Genomic DNA, 6,000 nt, shown 5'->3' on the forward strand with positions numbered 1-6,000 from the left:
TTTGGCCACCTGATGCTCTACCCTTTTGGCAGCATTGCGATTTGAAGGGAGGGTCACGTTTAGCAGGAAGCTCGCGAGTAGGTCAATCCAACTCGGCTTTGCTTGACTGATAGTTATGACCTCCTCTGCCCCCTGCCCCCCGAGAATGCTAGGCCGAGGTAGGTTCTCTATGTACATGGTTCTCATGGTGTTATCACTGGTGCTGGCTAACCGGGACAGGGCGTCGGTCTCAGCGTTCTCCGACCTCGGGACTTGTCTGATGAAGTGTGACTGGAAGTTGAGCAGAGCCTCTCTTACTTTGGCTAAGTAAGCTATCATAGTCGGTTCATGAGTTTCGTATTCGCCTATGATTGGATTGACCACGAGCTGGGAATCGTTGCAGATGATTATATGCTTGGCTTTCACTTATTTGGCTAGAGCTAGCCCGACTATCAACGCTTCGTACTCCGCTTCATTGTTAGATGCCGCGAACTCGAAGCATAGTGCGTACTCTAGTTTTGTGCCACTTGGGCCGTGCAGAACTATTCCGGCTCCGCTGCCTTGTTGGTTTGAGGAGCCATCTACGTGAAGGATCCAAGGCTCCTCATCCCAGTTCGTGCTTGGCCTAACTAGGAGAGATGCCACACTGGTTACTACCTCACGGTGCTCAGACTCAACCGGCCTGGGAGCTCCGAGCTCGCCCAAACTGGGGGCCTCGTGCTCAACCGACTTGGGGACTTTGGAGCTGAAAGTGCATTCCATGACGAAGTCTGCTAAGGCTTGGGCCTTGATAGTAGTTCGCGGTTTGTACTGGAGGTCGTACTTGCTGATCTCAACGGCCCACTTCGTCAGTCAACCAGAGACCTCGGGCTTGAGTAGGACTTGCCTCAGAGGTTTGTTGGTGAGTTGAAAGTACGGATGGAGCTTTCGGGCTGCAATAACCAGTGCATAGGCTAGTTTTTCTATCTCTGGATATCTTGTCTCTGCTCCCTGCAACACTTTACTAACATAGTAGATAGATCGTTGGACCCGATCTACTTCTTTTATTAGTACTGAGTTGAACACTTTGTCACTTGCCAAGAGGTACAACTCTAAAACATCGCCCTTTTCAGGCCGGGTTAAGACCGGCATGCTAGTAATTTTTGAGCTCGTCAAACACGAGCTGACAATCTTGGGTCCATTCAAACCATTTGCTTTTAATTGCCTTGAAGAAAGGTAGGCAATGGTCTACCGACTTGGACATGAAGCGGCTCAGAGCGACTATTCTACCATTCAACCTCTGAACCTCCTTCATTTTCCGGGGTGGTCTCATGTCTAGGATGGCCTTTATTTTGTCCGGGTTGGCCTCAATGCCGTGCCGGTTTACAATGTATCCCAGGAATTTACCCGAGGTGACGCGAAAGACACACTTATTCGGGTTCAACTTCATATTAAATCTACGCAGAACTTCAAAGACTAAATATAAATCTTGTACTAAGTCGCATGAAAACTGGGTTTTGATGACCATGTCGTCTATATAACATTCTACTTTTTGGCTAATCAATGGCTCAAACAGTTTATTTACAAGTCTTTGAAAGGTTGCCCCGAAACTTTTTAGCCCAAAGGGCATGGTGTTGTAGCAGTACAGGCCAAGCTCGGTTATGAAGGCAGTCTTTTCTTCATCTGCCGGGTCCATCTTGATCTGGTTGTAGCCCAAGTAGGCGTCCAGAAAGCTCAGCAACTCGTGCGTCGAGGTCACGTCCACCAGACAGTTGATCTTGGGAAGTGGGAAGCAGTCCTTTGGGCAAGCTCGGTTCAGGTCGGTGTAGTCAACGCACATGCGCCATTTACCGTTTGCCTTTTTCACCAGAACGGGGTTGGCCACCCAACTCGGGTAATGGACTTCCCTGATAAAATCGGCTAGAAGGAGCTTCCTGACCTCCTTGTCGACTGCCCTCCATTGCTCTGGGGCTAGTTTGTGTTTCTTCTGTCTAACGGGCCTAACTACAGGATCATTATTAAGCTTATGAGTTATAATGCTAGGGTCTATGCTGGGCGTTTCTGCCGCTGACCATGTAAAAACATCTAAATTTTCAAGTAAAAAGCGTACCAGTTTAGATCGCAGAGGCTCCTCAAGGGAAGCACCGATCTGAAGCATTCGGGCTGGGTCCTCCATCAAGGCTGGGATTGAGGCCTCCTCTGTGGGCACTGCATATAGCAAATCTATCACTGAGCATGTGGGACATATTACGGAGGTCCTGCAAACATTGAGAGAAAATAAATTATATGCTAATTTGAAGAAAAATGCATCTTCATGAATGATAATTTATTATTCCTACGATTTATTATAAGCAAGGATGGAGTGAAAGTAGATGAGGAAAAAGTGAAAGCCATTAGGGAGTAGCCGACCCCATTCACTGTCATAGATGTCAGGCGATTTCATGGGTTGGCAACCTTCTATAGGCGCTTTATTAAGAATTTTAGTAGTATCATGGCTCCCATTACTGAATGCTTGAAAAAGGGTAAATTTCAATGGGGAGGCTCTGCTCCGTAGGTCGCTCCAACTCGAGGTCATCGGCCACCTTGGGTTTCCCTTTGAGGGCGGCGACGCAGCACTTGCGAGACTCCAGCTGGTCACCTCACGCTATCCCAATTTTGAAGTCTGTGGGGAACTTCATGGCCAGTAGTAAGTGGACACCACAGCTCGTAAGGCATGGGTAATCGGCCGACCTACTATGGCGTTATACAGGGAGGGGGTTGTGACCACTAAGAAATCATGGTTGAGCCTCACTATGCTAAGCCAAGTGCCAACCTCCATGAGTACTGTAATCCTTCCCAGGGGCCTGACTTCCTCTCCGCTGAAGCTTACTAGGGGAGTGTTCGCGGGCTTCAAGTTGCTCTCTTGGAGCTGAAGTTGGTCAAATGCTGCTTTGAAGAGGATGCCCGCTGAGCTGCCTGAGTCGATGAGGATTAGCTTGACTTCGAAGTCGCTGATCTTCACCTTTATGACGAGCGTGTCATCATGGGGGTAGTGGACCCTGTGTGCGTCATCTTCTGTGAAGAAGATGGGGTCTTCCATCCTTGGCTGCTTTGGGGGCTTATGCTCTTCCTTGGTGGCCTCGCGAGCTGATGCGCGAGCTGCAGCTGAGGTGCAATCCACCACAATCGAATCTCCAATTATGACGTGGATGGTCCCCCGAACTGGTCTCTCTTCAGGGGGCTGCTTTTGCGGCTGTTCCGCTTGCCTGCTAGACTCGGGAGCGTTTCTACTCTGCTCCCCTTGCCGACCTGCTTTATTATTATTACTGTTATTTTATACAAAATTTCTCATATATCCGTGATGGATGAGTTCCTCTATCTCGTCACGGAGGTTTTTACAGTTCTCGGTACTATGACCGTGATCTTTATGAAAACTACAATACAAATTTTTATTTCTAGCATTGGGATCAGCCTTCAGTCGAGGTGGCCACTTCACATACGGAGCGTCCTTGATCACCATGAGGATCTCGGCCCACTTTGTGTTGAGGGGTGTGTAGTCCCTTTCCGCTACTGGAGCTCGAAAAGGCTGATTTGGCTTTGCCCCTCGAGCTTGGTCCTTCTTCTTGTTGTCGGCTTGAGCTAGGGGCTTTGGTTCCCTCTTTCTTTTCTCAAGGGCTTGCTCGCCCTTCTGGTGGATCTCTTCCTTCGTCCGTATGAACCGATCGGCGAGCTTGAGGAACTCGGTCACGGTTTTGGGCTTATTGACAACTATGTGCCACTTGAACTCTTTGTGGGTGATACCTCATTTGGCTGCGATGAGGCGAACTACGGGATCCAGGTTGGGTATCTGCAAACAAGCATCATTGAACCACTTGATGTAACTCCGAATGGACTCCCCTTCCTTTTGAAGTATGCCGAGGAGGCTTTCCTGAGTTCTCGGGCATCTTTTGCTGGTGATGAAGTGGGAGGTGAAAACTTGCACGAACTACGCTCAACTTCTTATCGAACCGGACATGAGGTTTTGGTACCAGGTGCGGGCTACCCCTTTGAAGGTGGTGGAAAAGTCCACGCACATGTAGGACTCACTGGCTCTTGCCAGGTGCATCTGGGACTGAAAGGCGTCCACATGATCATTCGGATCCAAGGATCCATCATACTTGTCCAGTGGAGGGAGTTTGAAGTCCCTTGGCATGGGGACAACAAGGAGTTCTAGAGACAGTGGGGAAGAAACTAAGAGGAGAGGGGTAGCTTTCACTTCACCTGAGCTTAACTCCTCTTTTCCTCTGAGCTTGAGAGAGACCCGGGTAGTAATCCGTCGAGCTTGTCAGCGTCTTCGCTGTTGCTTTGTTGGCTCGGCGTTGGTGCTCGATGCTTTAGTGTCGCCGAGCTCGATGGGCTTGGACTGCTGGTGGTGGCTCTGAACTGAAGGGCCCTGCCTGTAGTCTGTGGCTAAGACCTCAAATAGGTTCTCTACGAGAGGGAGCTCGAACTGCGAACGCTGGGGCGAGATGGGCTTGATTGGCTGGGAGGCCACCGACCTGCCCATAGGCTGCGAGGTGGGGGTGGCTGGCCTCTCCTTCCTACAATGGGAAGAGGCTTGGCTCTCGGTGGGATCCTGGGCCTAAGAGGCCTCTCCCCGGCGAGGTCGTTTCCTCCAACGGGAGGGCTTGGTCTGCTATTGGTACTGGTACTGGGAGACCTGATGCAACACTTGTTGTTGGTAAAATTGGAACTGCTGGAACTGTTGCATTTGAGCTTGCATGGCTCGCATGCATTGCATTAAGTCTTCCAACTAGTTTGGGTTGGCCACTGGGGGCACAACCGAAGGTTCAACAAAGGTTGCTCCCACCGTGGAAGGGAGTGGAGCGACCACTGGTGCCATTGTGAGAGGCACATTCAGACTAGGAATCCCGTCCACGGAGAGGGGGACGGTTAACTGCCCGATACAAACAGTGGGAAGTTGGGGTTGCTCCCCAGAAGCGTTCTGGAGAGGAAGCTTTCGAAAGGAAACTGAATGCTGAGTTTTCGAAAGGAAACTGTAGAAGCTTAGAGGAAGGCTTTTTGAAGCGTTTCCCACAGACGACACCAAATGATGCTACGCAATCCGGTCAGTCCTAGCTGGCTGCTGGCTGGCTCTTAGCTGGCAATAGACAACACCTGAGAAGAAGACGGTGAAGAATTCTCGGGGGACTTGCCCGATGGGAATACTCCGATGCTTAAGTTAGAAAGCTGGGGAAAATAGTAAAGAGTGTAAAGAGGCTAAGAGTGTAGGTCGTGCTAGATCACTAAGTGCTCCAGATCAGCTCGAGAGCAAGCTTGAGTAAGGTAAGATGATTCAAGATCCAAAATCAGATCCCCTCCCCTTCGACTAAGGGTCTCTTATACAGGCGTTCTTGTCAAATCTGGTGTAACTGCCATTGGGCTTCTGTCGCAGCCGTTATCTGTCAGGGCTGCACAGGTAACCGTTGTAGGGTACTACCCAATCGGGTGAGTGACACGTCCCGAGAAGACAGGCACGCCACCATCTGTCGAGAGACGTGGGTGCAGTCTGTTGAATTGGTAGAGACTACGCCGTCAGTCAGGAGACGTGGCGCAGTCTGATGGGTATGATCTTGTTAGATAGAAACTTCCTGAAAGCATCACGTCGCTTAGTCACGAGCTACCTTGTAGCGAGCTATCCTGTTGCATAGCGAGCTCCTAGGGGTGATTCGAGGTGACCCCTCTCAAGGTTGCCTTTGGGGCAGTTTTTCTGCCTGAGTGTTTGAGCGAGCTGATTACCCTAGCTCGCGAGCTGGGATAGACTTGGAGTATTCCCTTTCAGTAGATCAGAGGTCCTCAAGCTCGCGTTGTAGCAAGCTCCCCCTATAGCGAGCTATCCTGTGGACTTGTTATTTAGCCGCGATGAGGCTGTGGTGCTGACTCATGTCCACATATCATCGTCTCAAGGGGTAGGGTCAAATCACACTCATCAAATATATTAAACAATTAGATACTTGAACAAAGGCCTCTGCCATTGAGTTTGCAAAGAAAGAAAAAGACAGACTAAACAAACCTTGCGTGATT

The sequence above is a fragment of the Nelumbo lutea genome, chromosome 1 (genome assembly GCF_056320005.1).
Source record: "Nelumbo lutea isolate HS-2025 chromosome 1, American lotus-T2T, whole genome shotgun sequence".
Classification (NCBI taxonomy): Eukaryota; Viridiplantae; Streptophyta; class Magnoliopsida; order Proteales; family Nelumbonaceae; genus Nelumbo; species Nelumbo lutea.